General features: G+C 40.0%; 1 pseudogene; it reads left to right on the plus strand.

Moving 5' to 3' along the window:
• LOC129024202 (olfactory receptor 13H1-like) overlaps positions 1-21,059 on the plus strand; it is a 29,299-nt pseudogene extending 8,240 nt beyond the window's left edge.
• The last annotated feature ends 4,593 nt before the right edge of the window (positions 21,060-25,652 follow it).

Raw genomic sequence — 25,652 nt, forward strand, 5'->3', positions numbered from 1 at the left:
AAGATCAGAAGGAGTGTCCATGGAGAATACCCACGCTTACAGGGTAGGAAGGGAAAGGGGCAGTTTAAAGAGAAGAAGTGGTTGTATGGAAGTTAGTGGAAGAATCTAAAGACTGAGCCAAAGGAAGAGAGAATTTAAAGAAGGAGGAGGGTGATTACCAATGTCAAATATTTCCAATATACGGAGGAGGAAAAGTTCTGAAAAGCATTCAATTTGACAATTAGAAGTCATTAGAAACTGTCAAACAAGATGTGTGAGTAAACTGGAAGGTTCAAAAGCTAGAAAGTAGGCGTGAGAAAGCATAGGCAACAATGTAAACTACGTTTTAGTAAAGTTTGGTGATAAAAGAAGGTGAGAAATGAGATAGCTTATGAATTTATCAGGATTAAGAAATGCATGCTTTTAGAATTGAAGAATTATCTGTATGATTGCAGGCATAAGGAAAGGAGCTTGGTACAAAGTAGGAACATATACTTTTATGTATCCATTTATGTATGTATGTATATATTTTTTCATTAGAAAGGGAGGCAGGGAGGCAGGGAAGGAAAGGGAAGGGAAGGGAAGGGAAATACAGGGTAAAATATTTGTAGCATAGAAAACAAGGACAACTACTGAAGCAAGACCCTGAAAAAGCAACAGGTGGAATTAGCTAACCATGCACATGCTATGGGTAGCTCTGGCGAAAAGGGAGGTGGGGGCTTCTTTCTCAGAAGCAGAAGGAAAGGATAAGTCCAGATACAGAAAAGAGTTAAAGTTGAAAGGAGAGAAAGGACCAAACAGATTTTAGTCCTCTCTGATCAATCTAAATTTCTATTACGCACGTTTCTATTCCTCCAACTTCTGTGACTGGGACTCCACCTTCAGGAAGCCTGTAGCATTTGTTTCCTTGCATGTGTCTCTTTTATTCCTGTTCTGCAGATGTTTTCTGTAGCAAGCCCACATCACCATTTCTTTCAGTAGCCATTAGTTTACCCCAGCTGTTTCTTGCTGCCCTCTCAGTTTTATTATATTCCTTTATTCCTTTCTCTACCCCTACCTAACATCTATTTTTATTCTTCTCTGTCACATAAACCTCTCATCCACACATTTTACTGCTTGAATCTCTTAACTCCCTTTCATATAGACCCTTCCTGACTAGTAAATACTATAGCTAGTGATGACTACATTCTTTAGGAGGTTGAACTGTGATAGGAAATGATAGCCAGAGAAGGGATAGCATAGTGGGGGGTGGGGGGGGGAACCTTGAACAAGTTTACAGAATAAAGAAAAGGAGTCAGTAGAAAAAAAAGAGGGAGATGTTAAAAACAAAATAAAGGAAATAATTTGATTCCAGAGCAGGTAGGAAGAAATGGAACCCAGAGCACAGGTAAAATGATAATCTTAGGCATAGAGACACTCCTGCTGAGGCAGGAAGGAGGAAGTAATAATGGGTCAAGTGCATACACATTTGTAGGAGGAGACATTAACTTTAAGAATTCCAACCTGATGACTTCTATTTCCTGGAATAGTAGGGAGGCCAAGTACTAAGAATTAAAGTGGAAGTGATGGAGTAGTGATGGGAGGAGGCTCATGAAAATTTCAACATGCTTTTGTGGAAAATGGAGGAGAGAGTAGTCCAGGAAAAACTGAGATTATCAAACAACATAGAGGATCCAAACAAAATTGGAAGCAATAAATATGTAGAGGCATAAATCCACATGGATGTGAGACTGTTGTCTTAGTAATACTTAGCAGTCTACATGTAGGGAAATATGGCCCAAATAAGATCTACATAGAGGAAAAGAGTTGAATTAATGTAGGTGAAATTGAAATAGGAATGGATTCCAATGTACCAAGGGAGCATGCCATGCTTGAAAAACTATGGTACTTTGCTATAGCTGGGAGCATAGTATATAAGACTAAAAAGTTAATCAAGGACCCAACAAATGATGTGTTTATATGCTTTGGCAATGGAAATCCACTGAAGGGTTTTGAACTGGGGAATGACTTGATCGCATCTGTGTTTTGAAAGCATTACTAGAAAATATCTATGGAGGGGGGAATAGAAGGAATAGACAAATGGCAAAGAGGCCATTTAAGAGGTTATTTCAACAGTATAGATGGGAAGGCTTGAACAAGGGCACAGAAGTGGGCATGAAAGGAAGAAATGGATTAGAGAGACCTACAGAAATGATTAGTTGAGGATAGGTTTGAGAAAACTTAGTGACTAAATGGGATTTTAGGTTATTTGAATTTCATTTCTTCCTCACAGATTCTTCTTCCTTACTCCCCTCTGCAGATGATCCTTCCTTTGACAGAAGCCAAAAAAAAACTAGTACTAATTGCATATAAAACTCATAAAGTATTATTGAAAGTTGAACAGTATAATTGAAAGAGTATGGACTTAGGAGTTTCATGTTCTAAGCCCTACTCCACCACTTAATATCTTCATGATTTGGCACAGTTAACCTCGCTGAGCTTCAGTTTCTTCCTCTGTAAAATGAGGCTCATATCTATTTTCCAGAGCTATTGTAAGGTTTAATGAAATACTGCAAACACGTATAGAAAGTAGTTTGCTTGAATGCTTCCTGGTACGTAATAGATGTTCAAATGGTACTTAGTTCTGTTTCCATTATTTTTATTACTCTTAGTATCTTTGTTATTATCTCAGTGTCCATGCAGTGCTTTTTCCAGATTCTGCTGTCCCCTCCAAGGCTGGTTTCATCGTGTTTCATCCTGCCCCTGCCTTCTCTTCACTGAAGTCATACCAAGTCACATTGTAGATAGGTGACTCCCTAAATATTGCCCAAGAAGCCACATAGTGTCAGGAACCCTCCCTGACTCCAGTCCAATCATTGAGCCAGCTGGCCCTAGGTTCACACCAATGGCAGAGGCTGTCCCTCAAATCAGGTCATATTTGGCTGGACAAGGAAATCAACCACACAAAGATGGCCTCTCAGATCATTCATTTAACTATTGCCATAAATGGACACATAAACCTCCTATCATTGCGTGTGTCATAAGTGAATATATTATATTCTCATATGCTATGTTCTCATACATTATATTCTCCCAGGCATGCCTCATGTCCAACTACCTGAAAACATGCCAACCGGAAGAAGCCCCTCAAATCTCAGCACATAAGGAGTGCAAAAAACAAAAACAAAATCTTAGCAGCCAAGGCCCCTCTGACTGAATCATGGCCAGCTGTCTTTAAAATAACGTATGCCAATTTTATGACTGCCTACAGAAATTGCCCTGCAAATAACCTTGGGTAGGTGGTTGTGCCTCTAATTATACCCCGTAAGTGACAGAAATCATGCTGCATCATGACTGTCTTCAAATTGCAGAAAAACAGACCTAATTAAAAGAGTTTCCTGATGGCCGGGTGCGGTGGCTCACGCCTGTAATCCCAGCACTTTGGGAAGCCAAGGTGGGTGGATCACCTAGGGTCAAGAGTTCGACACCAGCCTGAACAACATGGAGAAACCCCATCTCTACTAAAAACACAAAATTAGCCAGGCATGGTGGGGCATGCCTGTAATCTCAGCTACTTGGGAGGCTGAGGCAGGAGAATCGCTTGAACCCAGGAGGTGGAGGTTGCAGTGAGCCCAGATCTCACCACTGCACTCCAGCCTGGACAACAAGAGTGAAACTCTGTCTCAAAAAATAATAATAATAAAATAAAATAAATTTTAAAAAAAAACAGTTTCCTGTTTTCCTCTGAATAAGTCCAGTATGGTCCTTTTAACAGAAGCAGCATGTTTGAGGTTTTCTCCTCAAGAATCTACCAAGTTGTTGTTCAAAAGGATTATTTTCCCAGAACTAAGGATCAACTTTTAGTGATAACCTGACATGGAGGTACAAAACAAATCGTGCACAAAAGGAGACCAAAATGTCAGGCATTTTCCAGAATTTCCCTTTCGCATCAGCCCTATGGTCTTAAATTGATAAGAGCTCTAGTAAGACCTTTTTGGGTGCTCTTTACCCTACAATCTTCCCTTGCCCAAGCTAGAACTAGGGTCAGCGGCATTCTCCATGCTCACGTTTTCCTAATTATACTGTAGAACCACTACCAAATTTCTAGAATTGGGACCAAGTGGAATAGTGAGAAGAGGGGAGAAAAGTGGTCTATTTAACTTCATCTCACCCTTCCAAAATCCACAAGGCTTCTCTCATGGACAAAGATTTCGCATGATGGGGACCTTTACAAAGAGTGAGGAGTCTGCCTGGCTATGATAGGAGCAAAGAGTTTTAAGCAACAGATTAGGAATTCACATTTGGGTAAAAGCAGGTAGAACCTCTGTTAGCCTGGAGACTTCAAGGATGTTGATGACAGCAGTACACATGCCTCTTACTATTTGAAAGGGAGCCAAATGCCTATGGAATGTAGTATTAAAAGAAACTATTTAGTAATTTTAATACATCTCTGTAAACACACATAATTCCACAAGGCTACTCTCAGAGGCAAGGACGGGAAGCCATAGCAAGGAATGTCTCTATTCTAGTCCTAAGAAGATTTGTGTCGCTTTCCCATAACGTCAAGCGTTTACTTGCTCTTGTAACAAATCAGGCCTAGACTATCACTGCCTAACAATTTTCCAGTACGCGTCACTTTCATTTCAGTTCCTGCTAGTGTACCATGCAAAGCACCTGTGCATAGTAATTAATTTTAAGCATTTATGCTTGCTAGTAAACAATTCTAGCACAACTTTGTGGTTGTGTTTCACTATTAAATTAGCCCTTTTTGTTTTGCTGAAGTCCACATGTGTGTTTATGTATGCGTGTGTTTACATGTATCTGTGTAAACAATAAGTAACAAGCAAAAACAAGCCAGTGTCCTACAGGAATGAGAGCAGTGAGTTTTTTACTATGTGTACCTGTTTACCCTCATTCCAGGCTAAATTGTGTGCCCCTGTGTTTTAAAGTTAAATAACCATAACTACCTATGAAATCACATAGCACCTCCACTTTAGGATTATCAAACGTCTGCTAGCATTTTCTTAATATATTCGATGCAGTAGCTGGATCCCAGGAATTCACCTATGAACACTGAAAGATTACTTCTGATGGCAGACATGAAATTAGTTGCTCCAATTTTTGAACTAGATGGAACCAACTGGAATAGACTACAGGGTGAGAATATACATGTGAGTTTGAGTGAATATGTCATTTAAACCTAATTTTTGTCTCATTTTCAGGCGGTTATATAGAATGTCGCTTAAGAAATACTGGAATATAACTGGGACCTTGAAGAAACTGAAGGGTATGACAGCATAATTGAAATGGCAAAGTCTGCTTTCATCTTTAGTTTCTCTAGTGAAAGAAGTGACTCTATGTCTCCCTGAAAGCCCAAATTGGAGAACAACTAGGTCCTCCAGAACTGGTCCAGAAAATTAGGGATAAAGAAGTGCCATTTTTCAGTCCTACATCACCATTATTCAATTTCTAGTGGTTAGACAAAGTGTACCCAGCATGGAATTTTGAAAGGCAGGCAGATGAGCCTCCTCCACAGCTTTTTGTTGGTCTACCTCTCGTCTTCTAAAGAACAGTGTGCTGGGGGAAGTAGCTAAAAATGAAAAACATTGAACAAAGGGTCACAAGTTACAATTGTATTAAAGACTTTGAGTCAGATAAGGCCACTTTGAGTCAGATAAGGCCAAGTACCAGCTGGAAACAAAGAAAGTAAGAGACTGACAACATGAGCAGTTTACCATGACCTTCTACTTAGACTCTGGGATAAGGTCTCTGTGACGGGTACTCACTGAAAATTGAGAGACAAAGAAGTAAACAGTTATAATTCGGGGTGGAAAATGCTGTGAAGGAGGTAAATGCAGGATTCTACAGGATTACGTTGACACCTACCACCAACTTAAAGAATAACGGTAAGCAGGGAGGGCTTCTTGTAAGATATGACATCTGAAATGAGTTTCTAAAGACGAATAGGATTTTTCCTGATGAAGCAGTCATTGCAGGCATTACACCTGGAGAGAAAATATTCTTTCCAAAGGCATGAAGGCATGAAAGAGGAGAAGCATGTGCTAACTGCAAGTAGCTCTGTTTGGCTGGACTGTAAGGTCTGAAGTGGTGAGGAAGAGATGGAAAGATAGGGAGGAGAGTGAATAGGAAGGTAACAGGCTGCAGCAGTGAGCCAGAGCCGGATCATGAAAGGCCTTCTGTGACACTATACTGGAAGCTGCGTATAGGCCATGACTCTTAATAGCTAAGCTTCATAGGAACAGAAACTATGTATATTTCATTTGTGGGTTCATCCCCAATTTCTTTAACATTGTACATAGCACAAAATAGATGCCCCAATAGCAGCATGAATGAATTCCATGCCAAAGCATTTAAACATTATCCTGAAGGCTAAGAAGATCATTCAATGGTTTCAAGCATTTAGGGACATCGCTAGATTTCAATTTTATATAGGCTCTGGTTGAAGGGTGGAGAATAAATGGGAGGGGTTAACACTGGATGTGAGAAGCAGGTCTATAAGGCTATTGTAGTAATCCAGGTGAGAGAAGATGGTGGGCAGGGATGGGGAATTTGGAAAATTGGGTAAATTTAGGAGGCATTTAGCAAATTGCATTAACAGGACAGGGTAACTGATGAGAAAGAAGATGGAAAGAAGAATGTGTCAAAGATGATACTACCAGTTTGATGATTTGAACAACAAGGTGGTACTATTTACTGAAATTGGGAATATTGGGAAATGAGTGAGTTTGTGAGGCAGAGAAGGGTATCATTGGTGGGGCTATGGCATCGGAAAGGGGTGTGGGAAAATTGGAGGCAAGGAGAGTAAGGAAAATATCAGTTCCATTTTGGAAACATTGAGTTTAAGGCATCTGAAGGATATTCAGAGGACTCTATATTCAGTACCCAGTTGACTATATATCTGAGGCTCAGAAGAAAAATCTGGAAATACAGATACGGGAGTTGCATATAGATAGCAGTTGAAAGTATATGTCCCTTTTGGTTGGCTCCTTTTTTGTTGCTGTTTGTGTTTTGAGAAGAAGTCTCACTCTGTCACCCAGGCTGGAGTGCAGTGGTGCAATCTTGGTTCACTGCATCCTCTGCCTCCCAGGTTCAACTGATTCTCCTGCCTCAGCCCTCCAAGTAGCTGGGATTACAGGCGCGCACCACTACGCTCGGTTAATTTTTGTATTTTTAGTAGAGACGAAGTTTCGCCATTTTAGCCAGGTTGGTCTCGAACTCCTGTCCTCCTCCCAAAGTGCTCAGATTACAGGGGTGAGCCACTGCGCCTGGCCTGGTTGGCTCCCTTAATGACTCCTCTTATACCCCTGGCCCAGTGAGCTCAGCCTAAAAGCTAATTCACCACAACTTGAATTCCTAATGAGTATTTAATCTTCTTCCTAATGTCTTGTAACCCAGCCCAGGCCCCAGCGGTACAATCTAATAAATCCCTCAGGAGACTGAGTAAGATTCCACATCCTAAAGTTAGTGCCGCTTGTAGCCACAGCTCTCAGCTTCTAACAGCACAAGGGTGCCCTCTAGTGTTCAGCATGATGCATACAGGGGCACAGAGAACTCTGAATTGTGAACCTCGCCTTTCAACCAGGATCACTGCCCTGCCACCTTCACTTCTGGGGACATTCACTAGCCACATACAACCTCAAATTTGGAGGGACTCTAAATACTTCAGATTCTAGCAGGGCATGAGGAGAGTCAGGCAAGCCGTACTCTCTTAAGGCAATGTATTTTTTCAGTTGCCCATCACAGTTAGGGAGTAGCCTGTAGTGTCATTTCTTGAGTAGAATCGTCTAGGTTCTCAGTAAGCCTCAGGGAGAAAACTACAAGATAGATTGGTGAGAGTTATACTATTATTTCAGAAATAATAAGCCACAGAGTGTAGATACATATGTGTCTACCAAACTAGAGAAACACAAGGACCCATGCCACAGGCCTCCTGGTTGCACTAGTCTCTGAATATATCCTAGAGCAGGGTTAACCACTTTGTCCACAGGTGCCACTCCCATCACTAGAAACTTCTGTATACTAACCAGGGAGCCAGGGTGAAAGTGGAAGGATCATCTTTTACCCTTACCTACAAAGGGCTGTGGGAAGGGCAGTACATCATAAGGAATTCTGGGTGGTACACTCACCTTTACACTAGTGAAGAGATCCCCTTGTACATATAGCAGATTAGGAGCAATAGAGATCCCCCTATAGGATAGGTGTGCTCATGAGATAACATGGAATAGGAATCGGCGTGCTCATGAGATGAGATAACATGCAACAAAACCCCAGTATTACTACAGTGTTACTGCTTCTACTCGACTCTCTACAGAGTGGAGAACCAAGTGCCTACCTCACTATAGCCTAAGAAAACCTATGCTCTAAAAAAGAACAAAATCATGTCCTTTGCAGCAACATGGATGCAGCTGGAGGCCATCATCCTAAGTGAATTAATGAGGGAACAGAAAACCAAATACTGCATGTTCTCACTTATAAGTGGGAGCTAAGCATTGGCTATACAAGGACACAAAAATGGGAACAATAGATACTGGGGATTCCAAGTGGGAGGGAAGGAAGGGCGAAGGGAGGGGGGCAGGGGTTGAAAAACTACCTATTGGGTGCTATGTTCACTACTTGGGTGAAGGGATCATTAGAAGCCCAAACCTCAGCATCACACAATATACCCACGTAACAAACCTGCACATGTACCCCCGAATCTAAAATAAAATGTTTTTAGAAAAGAAAAAAAAAAGAAAACCTGTGCTCTTCATCTTATTTTGCAATTCTGTCTTAAGTTCTAATATGGCCCTCCACCATCTGTCATTTCCTTACCTAGGATTCCAAACAAATATGCCAATTACCAGAAGACATTTTCAGAACTGAAGGCAGAACTGAAAGTATGATTAACCTGAGTACGATGTCAAGCACTTGAATTGTTTCGCTAAGGCTAAGGTCAAGTCCTTTCAACAATATGTACATAATAACTATGGCAAATGTACATCATGTCCCAGTACTAGACATATTTATGAAATGTCTGCCTATTCCAGTCATTACCTCAGCATCACAACAATAAGACTTTGCCCATACCTATTGACTCAGGGCCTCCCAGATCATCTTGGCAAACCATAACTTTGTTTTTAATCATTTTTGGAGTTTGTTTGCATATAATAACATTTACCCATTTTGAATGCACTTTATCATAAGCATTGACAAATTTATATACCTCGTGGAAATAACAACCGCCATACTCAAAATATAAAACACTGTCATCACCTCCTCCCAAAATTCACTTCTGCCCATCCCAGTCACCCAGAGACCCACTTCAAGCCTAAGGCAAGCAGTATTCTTGATTTTGTCACCTAGAATAAATTTGTCATTCCTGAAGTTTCATATAAACAGAAGCATACATGATATCCTCTTTTGTGTCTATCTTAATTTAACAAAATGTTCTTGAATTTCATGTTCAAGTTAAAGTTATATCCCACTGTGGTTTTAATTTGAATTTCCCAAATGACTGATGACGTTGAGCATCTTCTCATGCTCTCGTTGCACATTTCTATTTTTTTTTTAAGGAAATTTTGAACCATTGTTTTTTATGAAATGGATTTGTCTACAGCATGAATGAGAGTGATGTGTGGAAGATGGTAGCTCACATGTGCCACAAGCAATATTTTTTTGCTGTTTGTCTTATTCAGTACCCTATATATTTTCAGAAACAGATGAATTAATCCCATATAACCTCATCATGAAATCATGGTATCTTTTTTTTTTTTAAAGACGGAGTTGCTCTCTTGTCACCCAGGCTGGAGTGCAATGGCGGGATGTCCCTCCACCTCCTGGGTTCAAGCAATTCTCCTGCCTCAGCCCCCCAAGTAGCTGGGATTACAGGTGCCCGCCACCACACCCAGCTAGTTTTTGTATTTTTAGTAGAGACGGGGTTTCACCATGTTGGCCAGGCTGGTCAGAAACTCCTGACTTCAGGTGATCCACCCACCTCGGCCTCCAAAGTGCTGGGATTACAAGCGTGAACCACTGTGCCCGGCCAATGATATCCAATATCCTATTCCTAATAATGAGATTACAGAGTTTCCTGGCCACTTGATGTAGCATCACTTTTGGAATAACCCTGCAAAAGGCCTACTTAAAAGTTGAAAGATAGAATTATTGGACCATGTTCTATATATTCCATATGATGAAGGCACGTAATTGTCTATTATGCATCAATCACATTAAACTTAGGAAAACTCCAGGTAAATGAAGTTTGTCCTGAGGTTTCTGGCATTTATCAGGTTCTACCCACAGTTCATTCCTTATGTTATTTTTCTAGTTAGCCTGATAACTGATTTCAAGAAAGGGACAGAATTTGTTTCATTGGCAATTTTATTTACTGGGCTGTAGGTTTGTGAAATACTGATCCTCTCAGCCCTTAGAATGGCCATGAAGACCTATGGCATCCAGAGCATGGGGGGAGTTGCCTTCAACTTTGAATAATCTTGCCCATTTCCTTAGTATACCATGTACATACCATTTTCTATGAGTGTTAAAACATGAAATTTTGGGGAGCACTAGTTTAGTCCTCTGTCATAGATGTAGCCATCCAGCACATGAAGGTACTATTTTCTATCCTAATTCTCTCTCCTACACCTAATCCTCCTCCCTGCCCCTAAAACCAGCCTACTCCAACCTGGCAAATTCTTTATTTATTTAGGTTTTTTTTATTATTATACTTTTTAAGTTCTGGGATATATGTGCAGAACGTGCAGGTTTGTTACATCGCTATACATGTGCCGTGGTGGTTTGATTCACCCATCAACCTATCATCTACATCAGATATTTCTCCTAGTGCTATCCCTCCCCTTGCCCCCACCTCCCGACAGGCCCCAGTGTGTGACGTTCCCCTCCCTGTGCCCATATGTTCTCATTGTTCAACTCCCACTTATGGGTGAGAACATGCAGTGTTTGGTTTTCTGTTCCTGTGTTAGTTTGCTGAGAATGATGGTTTCCGGCTTCATCCATGTCCCTGCAAAGGACATGGACACGTTCTTTTTTATGGCTACATAGTATTCCATGATGTATATGTGCCACATTTTCTTTATCCAGTATAATATTGATGGGCATTTGAGTTGGTTCCAAGTCTTTGTATTGTGAATAGTGCTGCAATAAATATACGTGTACATGTGTCTTTATAGTAGAATGATTTATAATCCTCTGGGTATATATGCAGTAATGGGATTGCTGGGTCAAATGGTACTTCTAGTTCTAGATTTTTTTTTTTTTTTTTTTGAGATGGAGTCTCGTTCTGTCACCAGCCTGGAGTGCAGTGGCAGATCACTGCTCACTGCAACCTCCGCCACCCAGGTTCAAGTGATTCTCCTGCCTCAGCCTCCCGAGTAGCTGGGACTACAGGCATGCGCCACCATGCCCAGCTAATTTTTGTATTTTTAGTAGAGACGAGGTTTCACCATGTTAGCCGGGATGGTCTTTTGACCTTGTAATCCACCCGCCTCAGCCTCCCAAAGTGCTGGGATTACAGGCATGAGCTACCACGCCTTGCCTGTTTCCTGACTTTGTAATGATGGCCATTCTAACTGGCATAAGATGGTATCTCCTTGTGATTTTGATTTGCATTTCTCTAACGACCAGTGATGATGAGCTTTTTTTCATATGTTTGTTGGCCGCATAAATGTCTTCTTTTGAAAAGTGCCTGTTCATATCCTTTGCCCACTTTTTGATGGGGTTGTTTGTTTTTTTCTTGTAAATTTGTTTAACTTTCTTGTAGATTCTGGATATTAGCCCTTTGTCAGATGGATAGATTGCAAAAATTTTCTCCCATTCGGTAGGCTGCCTGTTCACTCTGATGATAGTTTCTTTTACTGTGCAGAAGCCCTTTAGTTTAATTAAAAGCCATTTGTCAATTTTGGCTTTTGTTGCCATTGCTTTTGGTGTTTTAGTCATGAAGTCTTTGTCCATGCCTATGTCCTGAATGGTAATACCTAGGTTTTCTTCTAGGGTTTTTGTGGTTTTAGGTCTTATGTTTAAATCTTCAATCCATCTTGAGTTAATTTTTGTATAAGGTGTAAGGAAGGGATCCAGTTTCAGTTTTCTGCATATGACTATCCTGTTTTCCCAATACCATTTATTAAATAGGGAATCCTTTCCCCATTGCTTGTTTTTGTCAGGTTTGTCAAAGATCAGTTGCCAACCTGGCAAATTCTTACACTGTGATGAAAAATGTCTCCAACTGCATAGTGATGACCATCGTATCCTCAGAAAACCCCTGATTTGGGGAACATCCACCTAAACACCTATTTGTTTAAGAAGTTAGCAAGACACAAAGTCAACCATATTTTATGGGAATGAGAATACTCACCACCAAGGCCTTCTTTGGGACTTAGAGGTGATACTTCACTCAGAACTCCATAGCTAAGAACAGCTAAGGCAAACCCAGAAGCTCAGTTTGTACCAGCTATTCATTCTAGAAGTATTACTAAGTGCTTAGTGTGTTTCAGGCACTGGTGCAATGCTTGATGGACCACATTCACAGAATTTTTTGGTCTTACTAGGCTGCCCAAATCACCAGGTCTTGAGGGCAGATTATCTCCTTTAGCAAGCCTGCCCTGGCAGATTATCCAAACTATGAATTTTAAGGCCATCTATTTCCAACTATAATTAATCAGAATAATCTGGCAGAGGAAGTAGGCAAACACATAGGCATACTGATGCCAGACTGAAAGTCAAATATACCCAGAAACGATAATGTAAAGTACAGAATAACAGGCTGACACCCATTTAGGGAGGCCTGTCCTTAAATACTGTGCCTATGCAAAGACATTTATGTCTGGTGATTATTCAAGATATTGATTAAACTCTACAGAGACTTTTGAAGGATTCATATTTATTACTGCATCCTCCAATATAATAGCAACTAGAAAACCTGTAGTTAGAACAAGAAATACCTTTAGCAATTCAGAGAAATAATACACCACTCACTGTCCCTATATGTGTCTCTAGGATTCCACAACATTAAAATGTATCTTAACTTGCTCCATTTCCACTGCCATAACTTCAACCTGGTGATTATGTAATTATTCACTAAAATGGCGCATTTTATCCATATGCTGGTTCTTTATCCATTGACATTAACATAATACTATAACTGAAATTAGTGAGCTATTTTGTTTCCAGAAACTCTGATGTTTTCAACTATGACACCAAGATTGAAGAATAATATTGAAGGCCTTTTGTAATTACATCTACTATACATGGCTAAATGCAGCACAACCAGTTTTTTGAGGAATACTTCTTCTGTTCTTCTTACAGACAACTCAATAGTTCAACCTACTTCATAGAGTTTGGCTGCAACATAAAACATTCACATGAAACATCCTCTTCAAAGAAACCATTATTATACTAGAAAAGAAAAAGAATCTCAGGAAAATAGAAATGGACAGGAACTTCCTTAACTTGCCAAACAATATCTTTGAAACATACAGGTCATATTATTCTTAATATTGAAAGACTGAATGCTTGTTCCTAAAAGCAACCTCAAGAGAAGGATAACTATTCTTGCCACACCTATTCAGCATAGTATTGAAAGTTTCAGCTAGTGAAATAAAGCACGGCTAGAAAACAAAATTTATGCATAGGAGAAAGAAAGAAACAAAACAGTCCTTGTTTGCAGATAATATGATTGTCTACATAGAAAATACCAAGGAAACCATAAAAATCTCCTAGTTAGTAAGTTGCAGGATACAAGATCAACATACAGAAATCAATTGTATTTTTATGTGCTAGATAAGAACAGGTGGATACGAAAAATAAAAAACATAATGCCATTTACAATTGCTCAGAAAGTGGAAGACTTAGGGGTAAATCTAACAAAACTTGTAAAGAAATTACAAGCTGAAAACTACACAATGCTGATGAAAGAAATTTTAAAAATCTAAGTGGATAAGTGGAAAGACATAGTATGTTCATGGACTTGAAGACTCAAAGCAGACGTCAACTCTACCGAAATTGACACACATATTTAATGTAATTCCTGTCAAAATCCAAGCAAAATTTTTTATATATAGGTTATGCATATATATATATATATACAATAGATAAGTAAATATGTGATAGAGATAGACAATATATCTACAAAAGTGCCTGGATTTTGGTACGAATTATTGCAAAATTTGTATGAAAAGTCAAAAAACTCAAATAGCTAAAACAGTTTTTTAAAAGTACAAAGTGGGAAGACTCAGTGTATCCAATTTTGAGTTTATTATATAACTACAGTAATCAAGACTGTGTGATATTGACAGAGTGATAGACACATAGATCAATGGAGCAGCACACAAAACCCAGAAATAGACACACACAAATATGACCATTGATTTTCGGCAAAGGTGCAAAAGCAGTTCAGTGGAGGAAAGACAGCATTTTCAACAAACGGTATTAGAGCAATTGAAAATCCATAGGGTAAAAAGTGAACCTCAACCAAAGACTCATACCCTATACAAAAATTAACTAAAAATGTATTATGGACTTATATGTAAAATGTAAAATTATAGAACTTTTAGGTAAAAAGCACAAGAAAAGCTTTGGCATATAGGGTTTCGTATACACTTGGTATGAAAAGCACAATCCATAAAAGAAATTAAATGATAGTTTGGACTTCATCAATATTAAAAATTTTGGCTCCATGAAGAAGGATAAAAAAACTTTGGCTCCATGTTAAAAGGATAAAATACAGTCTATAGAGTAAGAGAAAATATTTGCAAATCACAAATCTGACAAAATACCTGATATCTATAGTATATATAGAAAAAATAAGCAATCCAATTAGAAAATAATGAAAAGACATAGACATTTCACAGACAAGGATATACAATGGTAAATAAGCACATAAACAGATGTAAAACATCATTATGAAACACAACCCAGCAATTGCCCTTCTGGGCATTTATCCCAGAGAATGAAGCCTTCTGTTATGTAGACACACACATGCACAGCTACTTGTACACAGGTGTTTGTAGTAAATTTGTTCATAATTTTTTTAAAAACTGAAAACAACCCAAATGTCCTTCAACAGGTGAATGCAATGAGTCAATGCAACGGGTTATGTGACTGTGGTATATCCATAACATGGGATATTTCTCAGCAATGCAAAGGAACAAACTGATACACACAACCTGGATTAGCCTGTAGATAATTATGCCTAGTGAAATAACCATTCCCTAAAAGTCACATACTGTATCACTCCATTCATACAACAATCTTGAAGTGACAAATTATAGAAATGGAAAACAGATTAGTGGTTGCCAGAAGTTAAGGAGCTGATGAGAGCAGGACGGAAACTAGCATGACTACAAAAAGACAACATGAGGGATCCTCATGGCTATGGAAATGTTTCATATCTTTACTATATCAATGCCAATATCCTGTTTCTGATATTATACTACAGTTTTGCAGGTTGTTACCATTGGAGAAAATTAGGTAAAGGATGAATGAGATCTGTGTGTATTTTATTTTGCCACTGCATGTGAATCCAAAATTATTTCAACATAAATGACTTAATTAAAAATATCCATTAAATATCCATAAAATTGATACACCTTTAGCTAGACTGATCAAAAAAGAGATAATTCACAAATCACCAATGTCAGGAGTAAAAGAGGGAATATCTACCACAAAGGCCACAGACATCAAAAGGATAATAAGAAGTATTATTGTCTCAGTAAGATTGGTTGAGCTACTATAACAAATTACCATAGACTGGATGGCTTATGCAATAAACATTTATTTCTCATAATTCTGAAGGCTGTAAGGTCCAAGATCAAGGTGCCAGCAGATCCAGTGTCTGCTGAGGGCCAGTTTCCTGGTTTGCAAATGGCCACTTTCTGCATATACCCTTATGTCTTTTCTTAGAAGAACACTAATCTTATTCAGAAGGACTCCACCCTTATGATTTAATTACTTCCTAAAAGCCCCACCTCCTAATATCAACACATTGGGGGTTAGGTTTTCAATATATTGATTTGGGCAGGACACAAACATTTAGTGCATAATATTCTACTTCTGGCTTCAAAAAGTCATGCCTTTCTGACATGCAAAATATATTCATTTCATCCCAACAACCCCAAAAGTCTTAACTCATTCCAGTGTCAACTCTAAAATCTAGAGTCCAGAGTCTTGCCTAAATATCATCTAAATCAGTTACTGGTGAAACTTGAGGTAAGATTCATCCTGAGGCAGAATTCTTCTCCAGGTGTAAACCAGTGACACCAAACAAGTTATGTGCATCCCAAATACAATGGTAGGGCAGGCATATGATAGACATTGCCAAAATAGAAATTTGGTGGGGGCGAGGAAAATAAGAAGGAAGACTCGAGTGATGGGCTCCAGGTAAGTGCAAAATCCAGCAAAGAAAACTCTATGAAGTCTTAAGGCTTGAGAATAATCCTCTTTGGTTTGATCCTCTGTCTTCTGGACCCACTGCAGCAGTAGTCCTGCCTCCACAGCTCTGCTGAGTGGGAGTTAAGTGCCCATGGCTCTGCCTAGCAGATGTTATGAGCCCACAGTGAGATTATACTAACATTGGTTCAGCCCTTTGGGACTGAGGTGAAGAAGACCTGCCTCCCAGGCCTGTGCATTCTGGGCCTGTAGTGGGAGTCATAGCCCTGATGATCTCTGAATCACCTTTTGGGCTTTCTTTCCTTGTCTGGAATAATGCATGTCCACAGCTGGAAGAGATGTGTGATCTGGGTCTGTAGGCCCTAAGAAATCTGACAGTCTTCTTTTACTTGGTCCCATTTTCTGTTTTCTTCAGTCAAAGCTGGCACTGTTTCTGCTAACATAATGCCATCTCTATTCCTGGCTTCTGCTGAGATTGCTGAATAGGTCCATGTTTCACACCTGCACTAATCTCCTTAACAAATCATTGGTCTCCCACACCCGTAGTGTTTTCTTCTGAACTCACTTTCTCACTTTTTGTTATGCATAGGCTAACAATTTTCCAAATCTTTAAGTTCTGATAACTTTTTGATAAGTAATTGTGTCTTCAATTCATTTCTGTCCCCTTGCATTTTACTATAAGCAATCAGGAGGAACCAAGCCACTCCTTAGATGCTTTGTTTAGAAATTTCCTTGGCTAAATACCCAATTTTATTGTTCACAAACTCTACCTTCCACAAAACGCTAGAACACAAACATAATTCAGCCAAGTTCTTTGCCACTTTATAACAAGAATCACCTTTCCTCGTGTTTCCAATAATGTGTCCCTCATTTCCATCTCAGACCTCATCAGAATGGCCTTTGCCATCCACATTTCTATCAACATTCTATTCATGATTATTTATGCATTCTCTAAGAAGACAAAAGTTTTCTCTACAGATCTCCATTTTTCTTTCTGAGCTATCACTGGAATCACCTTTAAAAATCTCTTCACAATCTGTGGTGGGAACAAAAAGGAAGGCAGGTTTTTTTGTTGTTGTTGTCGTTGTTATTGCAGCTGTTGTTTTGCATAACTAAGTTCTCAAGCTTAACGTTCGTTTTGGCATAGTGAATTTGGAAGAGCCAAGATTTTATTTCCCTTTCATACTATCTACAATTTAAGGCTGTCAAACAAAAATACAAATTTTTTTCCTTTCTTATCTGAAGATATATTTAAAAAAAAAAAAATAAGGTTAGTCTTTTTTCTCATTATAAAAGTAACACATGGTGATATGGTTTGGCTGTGTCCCCACCCAAATCTCATCCTGAATTCCCACGTGTTGTGAGAGAGACCCAGTAGGAGGTAATTGAATCACGGGGGCAAGTCTTTCCCATGCTGTTCTCATGATAGTGAATAAGTTTCTCGAGATCTGATGGTTTTAAAAAGAGGAATTCCCTTACACAAGCTCTCTCTCTTTGCCTGCTGCCATCTATGTAAGATGTGACTTGCTCTTCCTTGCCTTCCACCATGATTGTGAGGCTTCCCCAGCCACGTGGAACTGTAAGTCCAATTAAACCTCTTTCTTTTGTAAAAAAAATAAAAATAAAAATAAAAAGAATAAATAAATAAATAAATAAAAATCTTTTCACAGCAATTCTGACTTCTTTTGGCATGTACCTCTAAACCATTCTATCCTCAACCCATTACCCAGTTGCAAAGCCACTTCACATTTTTAGGTATTTGTTACAGAAGCAGAACCCCACCTCTTAGTACCAGTTTCTGTCTCAGTCAGTTCAGACTTCTATACCAAATTACCATAGATGGGATGGCTTAAGCAACAAACATTTATTTCTGACAGTTCTGGAACCTGGAATGTCCAAGATCTAGGTGCCAGCAGATCTGGTGTCTGGGCCCACTTCCTGGTTTGCAGACAATTGTTTTCTGTTTAGATCCTCACATGGCTAAGAGCAGAAAGTAAGAACAAGCTCTCATGTCTCTTCTTATAAGGGCACTAATCCCATTCAGAAGGCCTCCACCTTAATGACCTAATTAGTTTTCTAAGACACCACCATCAGATAAATAGCAATCCCCCATGAAATGTTTCAAAAAAATTAGAAGTGCATGCTTTGAAATAATTTTATGAGTCCAACATAACACTGCAACTAAAATCAGAAAAAAAGGTATTTAAAAATGAATAAAACTGTAGATCATTTTGCACTTATCCCCGTGTATACAATACTTTTTAAATACTGGCATATTATATATAAGAAGAAAGATAAATTACCAAATGAAGTATATTCAAGAAATGAAATATATGCTGGTAAGCAGGCTCTCTGGCTTTCACACTTTGTCTTTATTTACTACCTAATCATGTTCAGTTTTTCAGTATCTTTCTCCAAAGCATCAATAACCCCAATAATAATAATCCAATTTCTTAGCCTTCATGTTTATAATGTCCCCCGTGCCTCTCAAACATCAAAGACATTGTACCTACTAGTATATTCCTTGCATTAATGCTCCATCCCAGTTCACCACCAGTACAAGTTTCAACAAATGCATGACAGAGGATATTAGTGTTTTACCTACCATCAGTGAAGGGTCCTTCTTTGTCAGACGGTCAGCAAGAATTCAGTTGGAAATCCCATTATAGTGCTGCTTCCCAAGTCTAACCCCCACAAGATGAGTGCCTCAAAAAACAGAATCTGAGAAAAGAATTTGCATATAGGAAATGTATTGGTGGCCAGACGCAGTGGCTCACACCTGTAATCCCAGCACTTTGGGAGGCCAAGGTGGGTGGATCACTTGTGGTCAGGAGTTCGAGACCTACCTGGCCAACATGGTGAAACCCCTTTCCTACTAAAAATACAAAAACTAGCCAGGCATGGTGGCGGGTGCCTATAATGCCAGCTACTCAGGAGGCTGAGGTGGGAGAATTGCTTGAACCCCAGAGGCAGAGGTTGCAGTGAGCTGAGATCCTGCCACTGCACTCCAGGCAGGGCAACAGAGAGAGATTCCATCAAGGAGAAGAAGAAGAAGGAGAAGGAGAAGCCTATCAATCCTATGGAGAGCTCTAGAACTGGGATGAATCTAGAAAGGTGACCCACTTTGAGACAAGGGGGCTGGGCCTTTATACTTTCATACTCCAACTTGAACCAGTGAATGGGTACAGGCTTCCTCTGAAAAGGAAATCATAATATTTGAAGAAGTGGCTCCAATTGTCTCAAGGAAATTTTTGAGGAGAGATTCAGAGATTTATCTATGAGTTGTCGGCATGCAACACTATTGGCAGCTGGGGTGACAGGTGTCTTAGTCCTGAGAGGGAAGAGAGGGCATATGGGCAGTACACACAGCATCCACTACTGCTACTATGACACACACACACATATACACTGTATATACATAGTATACGTATAATCATTGTATATGTATATATGTATACAATGTCTATATGTATCACTGTGTTTACTGTGTATATATACACACTGTATGTATAAATATAAACATATACTTTGTGTGTATATGTATATATTCAACAACATGCTTATTAGTGTAACAACCTGCTTCATCCCTTCTTCAATACACTTTTGCCCCACTTTCATTCATGTCCATATTTCTAGCATCATATCCTGTTCTAACTCCTTGTTTATGAGCTAGTTCTGATTGCTTCCACATCAGATCTAAGATATCTCAGATTAATTGGGATCCATGGAGAGGGTGTCATCATCATTCTCAGAAGCCTTAGTAACATAGATAGGAATAACTCAAGTTTACGTAAACCACCCAAGATAGATGTCTACCAAAGTCCTGCCTTTACAAGTGCTCTATAGGGGTTTGGAGTGAATCTAGCAGAAGCCATATCCAAGACAGCCAGTATGTTTTATTTGTAGAGTTTTGAGACTTGTCTGGATCCAATGAGAGATTTACTCAGGGAGGCCTGAAGCAGAAAAGTGAAGAAGAGTTTAAACTATGGTCAATTAGAGAAGCTGGAAATCAGAAAAGCCAGAAAAAGCAGAAACCATAATTGAAACTGAGGAGTAAGGCAAGGTCACAAACATGAAAACAAAGTAAAAGTTTCTTGCAGTAACACCAGTTGGAACTTCTCATCATTAACTGTATTTTTCCTAGAAATTTCTACAGAAAATAAAATAAGAATGCTGTGGTCAAAAGGGCAGAGTATTCAAGCAGAAAGCAGAAGAAAACTGTTTTCTCTGTCCAGAGAAACTAAGCTCTGTTACTTACTAATTATATCACGTATGGCAAATCACTTAATCTATCTGAGGCCCTCACATTTTCTTCATATCTAAAGTGAGAATATGAATATAGGTACCCATTTCCTGAAAAAATTTTTTGAGACTCAATGAATTAGCAAATATGAAGATTTTGGCTTCATAGTAATGTCTGCTTTCAGAGAGATCTATAAGATGCTTCTCCTTGAGCAGGGGACCTGCTGGAGGACTCCCCTAAACGTCCCAAGGAAGCAGAAAACCCTGAAGGGGAGAAGAAGGAGGCAACCACCTTGGAAGGTGAGAAGACCCTTCCTGTGGAGGTGGAAAAGAATGGCACCCTCTCTGAGCCTGGCTCTGGCCAGGGGCCTCGCCAAGAGGAAGAAGAGGAAGAAGAGGAAGAGGCTGCCAATGAAGATGCTGAGGCCCCAGGCATCAGAGATCATGAGAGCCTGTAGCCACCAATGTTTCAAGAAGAGCCCCCACCCTGTTCCTGCTGCTGTCTGGGTGCTACTGGGGAAACTGGCCATGGCCTACAAACTGGGAACCCCTTTCCCACCCCAACCTGCTCTCCTCTTCCACTCACTATTCCCACTCCAAGCCCAGCCCATGGAGATTGACCTGGATGAGGCAGGTCACCTGGCCCTCCCCTCTAGGTCCCCATACCCCTATTATCAGAGTCAGAGCCATGTCTTCTGCTCTCTGGGAAGAGATGAGGCTATTATGTTCCTTCCACTTGGAGCTATTTTCCAGGCTTCTGCTGGGGCTTGGGCCAACTGTTTCCACCTCCTGACATCCTTTTCCCACTCTCCTAGTCATTCTGGGATTCTGGGTTGGGATCAGGGGTGGGAATAGAAAAGATGGAGCATAAACAGCAGTGTGGGCTTATGGGGCCTGGGAGGGGCAATCCTCAAATGGAGGGTAGGGGCAGCACAGGAGGGTGGCATCTTCCTGAGCTTCTGTCCTCTGCTACACCTATTATCCCAGCTACCCAGATTCAAGTAAAGTGGGACAGCTTGTAGGGGAGGGGCTCCTTTCCATAAATCCTTGATGATTGACAACATCCATTTTTTCTTTTGCCAATCCCAAGAGTTTCAGGAGTTGTAGTTTATCATCAAAAGATTTTGAGGCTTCCAAGTTGTTTGGGCCAAGGACCTGAGATCTGAAAGGTTGACTTCACGCATTTGGGTGGGAGTGTTGAGCATCTACCCCCATTTAGATCTCTGAAGCCAGAAATGGGATGCTTGGGAAGGCCCCTAGCTGCCATTTTCCCTCTCTGCACAGTGCTGAAGGCCAGCTTATAGTCATATATATCACTCAGATATAAAGGAAAAGACACCTTTTTTTAGGAAATGTTTTTAATAAAAGAAAACTACCAAAAAAAATGTGAAGACCCCAACCCTTTGTGTGCTCCACATTCTGCTCCTTCCTTCCCCATCGTTGCCCACATTTCTGAGGTGCACTGGGAGGCTTCCCTACTATTTGGGGCTTTATGACTTTCTTTTTGTAGCTGGGGCTTTGGTGTTCCTTCCAGTGTCATTTCTCATCCACATACCCTGACCTGTTCCCCTTAGTGTTGTCACCAGATCTGATTTGTAATCCACTGAGAGGACAGATGGAAATAAGTGCCCTCTCCCATCCTCTTCCTGGTGGTCTCTCTGTGTATCTCTTCAGTGTCTGGTCTCTTTTACCCTGGCACCTCTCCCCTGGGCTCTGATGAAAAATTGCTGACTGTAACTTTGGAAGTTTAGCTCTGAGAACTGTAGATGATTTCAGTTCTAGGAAAATAAAACCCATTCATTACCAAAAAAAGAAGAAGAAGAAGATGCTTCTCAGCACATCAAATCACCCTGGGCCATCCACAAAAGGCACACCTTTTCAGTTTACATTCATAAAAATTAGTTCCTGAATGACTTTTATGCCTTTTTTTTTTTTTTTTTTTTTTTACTTTATTTCAGGTTCAGGGATACATGTGCAGGTTTGTTAATACAGGCAAACTTGTGTTACAGAGGTTTGGTGTACAGACCATTTCGTCACGCATGTACTAAGTAGAGTACCCAATAGTTATTTTTCCTGATCCTCTCCCTTCTGCCACCCTCCTCCCTCAAGTAGGCCCCAGTGTCTGTTGTTCCCTTCTTTGTGTCCGTTGGTTCTCATTATTTAGCTCCCACTTAATAAGTGAGAACATGCAGTATTTGGTTTTCTCTTCCTGAGTTCGTTTGCTAAGAATAATGGCCTCCAGCTCCATCCATGTTCCTGCAAAGGACATGATCTCATTCTCTTTTATGGCTGCATAGTATTCCATGGCGTATATGTACCACATTTTCTTTATCCAGTCTATCATTGATGGGCATTTAGGTTAATTCCATGTCTTTGCTATTGTGCATAGTGCTGCCGTGAACATTCGCATGCATGTGTCTTTATGATAGAATGATTTATATTCCTTTGGGTATATACCCAGTAATGGGATTGTTGGGTCTAATGGTAGTTCTGTTTCTAGTTCTTTGAGGAATCATCACACTGCTTTCCACAATGATTGAACTAATTTACCTTCCCACCAATCATGTATAAGCATTGCTTTTTCTCCGCAACCATGCTAGCATCTGTTATTTTTCTACTTTTTATTAATAGCCATTCTGACTAGTGTGAGATGGTATCTCATTGTGATTTTGATTTGCATTTCCCTAACGATTCATGATATTGAGCATTTTTTCATGTGCTTGCTGGCCACATGTATGTCTTCTTTTGAAAAGTGTCTGTTCGTGTCCTTTGACCACTTTTTAATGGGGATGGGTATTTTTTGTAAATTTGTTTAAGTTCCTTATAGATTTTGGATTTTAAACCTTTGTCAGATGCATAGTTTGCAAATATTTTCTCCCATTGTGTAGGTTGTTTGTTTGCTTTGTTCACAGTTTATTTTGCTATGTAGAAACTCTTTCGTTTTATTAGATTCAACTTGCCAATATTTGCTTTTGTCGCAGTTGCTTTTGGTGTCTCTGTCATGAAATCTTTGCCTGGTCCTATTCCAGAATTGCATTGCCTAGGTTGTCTTCCAGGGTTTTATAGTTTTGGGTTTTATGTTTAAGTCTTTATTCCATCTTGAGTTTTTTGGGGTTTTGTTTGTTTGTTTTTGTTTTTGTTTTTTGAGATGGAGTCTCACTCTTGTCGCCCATGCTGGAGTGCAGTAGTGCAATCTCGGCTCACTGAAACCTCCACCTCTTGGGTTCAAGCAATTCTCTGGCCTCAGCCTCCCGAGTAGCTGGGACTACAGGTGCCTGCCACCATGCCTGGCAATTTTTTTTTTTGTATTATTTTTAGTAGCTACAAGGTGTCACCTTGTTGGCCAGGCTGGTCTCGAACTTCTCACCTCAGGTGATCCACCCACCTTGACCTCCCAAAGTGGTGGGATTACAGACGTGAGCCACCACAGCCAGCCCGTCTTGAGTCATCTTGAGTTGTTTTTTGTATGTGGTATAAAGAAACGGTCCAGTTTCAATCTTCTGCATATGACTAACCACTTATCCCAGCCCCAGTCATTTCCCCATTGCTTGCTTTTGCCAGCTTTGTCGAAGATCAGATGGTTGTAGGTGTGTGGCCTTATTTCTGGGATTTCTATTCTGTTCCATTGGTCTCTGTGCCTGTTTTTGTACCTGTACCATATTGTTTTGGTTACTGTAGCCCTGTAGCATAGTTTGCAGTCAGGTAAGGTGATGCCTCTAGCTTTGTTCTCTTTGCTTGACTTGTATATCTCTTGTAGTAGCTTGGTCTCTTGGTTCTATTAATTAACTCTTGTGGTGCTCTCATGAGGTCTTTTTCTGCTCAACTGCCTCCTCCCAGGCTCAGGCTGAATTTCCTTCTTTAGTGAAAGAGTCTAGGAATCTCAGCCTGCTTTCTCATGTTCTCTCTCTCTCTCTCTCTCTTTCTCTCTCTCTCTCTCTCGGCTTCTGTCTTCTATTTTCATGCTTAGAGTTCTACTGCCTTCCCTCCAAGTGTGGCTTTGATGCTTCAGTTTTCCCCTTTCTTGAATACAGGATCTTACTACCGTAAATGTTTTACTGAAGATCAGTGCAGAAAAATAAAAGACATGAAACATAATATAACTCAGGGAGTATCAGTGGATTGCAAGCCACAGAATTCTAATAATAATTTCTCTATCATTCCAAACTCCCTTGTGAGTTGGGTCTTTTCTCCCAGTAAGTGGAGTTTCAGAAGTGCTTCCATCCTGATTGCCTGATTGCCACTTGAGGGTACATCTTATGATGCTTGAAACCCTGTCTTCTCATCTTGAATATGGAACACAAGCATGTTCCAGAAACAAGATATCCTAAATGTCCCTTTCTGCAGTAGGCAGCAGGTATCTCTGACCTCAGAAATATCACACAAGTAACCCATTGCTGACTAAGCCTGTAAATATTTTATTGCTCACACTGCTACTCATAGCATGTGGCTTCTCTGCTGCTCAGTTTTTCCATTTTATAGTAAAATTTACCCTTCTTTCCAGCTTTCAATCTTCCTGCTTTATTTTTGTGTTCTGATTGGTTTCCTACTTCAATTCAGAAGAGACTTGGCCATTTCAAAGACCAAGGCAAGCCCTTCGGCCTTTTCCATTCCTCTAGGTATTGTAGCACCAAAGAACAATTGGTCACAAACATAATTCTAATACATTCTCTGGGCACAGCCACGTACAAGACTTGAGCTGGCCTCACTGCAGCCATCTCCATGGAAACCAGAAAAAAATGTGCATTTTGAGAAGCTGGAGGTCAAGTCCCTCTGGCACATATTTTTTCCACAACGAATGACACAGGTGGAAGTGATCTAAGCAAAAGTCATACAAACTAAGTCTTAGATGGACCTGCTTCTCCCCAGCCTACCATCAAAGGTTACCCTGAGCTTTTTGAACTTCCCACACTACTGCCAACTGACAGAGAGCTATCACAAACTTTCTTAGCCCCACTGCCCAGCTATCTAACTTTTTAAATTGAAATAACAGGTCTGCAGAATTGATGGACTTTTTTCTCCATCACCCAAGCATAAAATTCTCTGACCCAAGG

The sequence above is a fragment of the Pongo pygmaeus genome, chromosome X (genome assembly GCF_028885625.2).
Source record: "Pongo pygmaeus isolate AG05252 chromosome X, NHGRI_mPonPyg2-v2.0_pri, whole genome shotgun sequence".
In the NCBI taxonomy this organism is placed as follows: domain Eukaryota; kingdom Metazoa; phylum Chordata; class Mammalia; order Primates; family Hominidae; genus Pongo; species Pongo pygmaeus.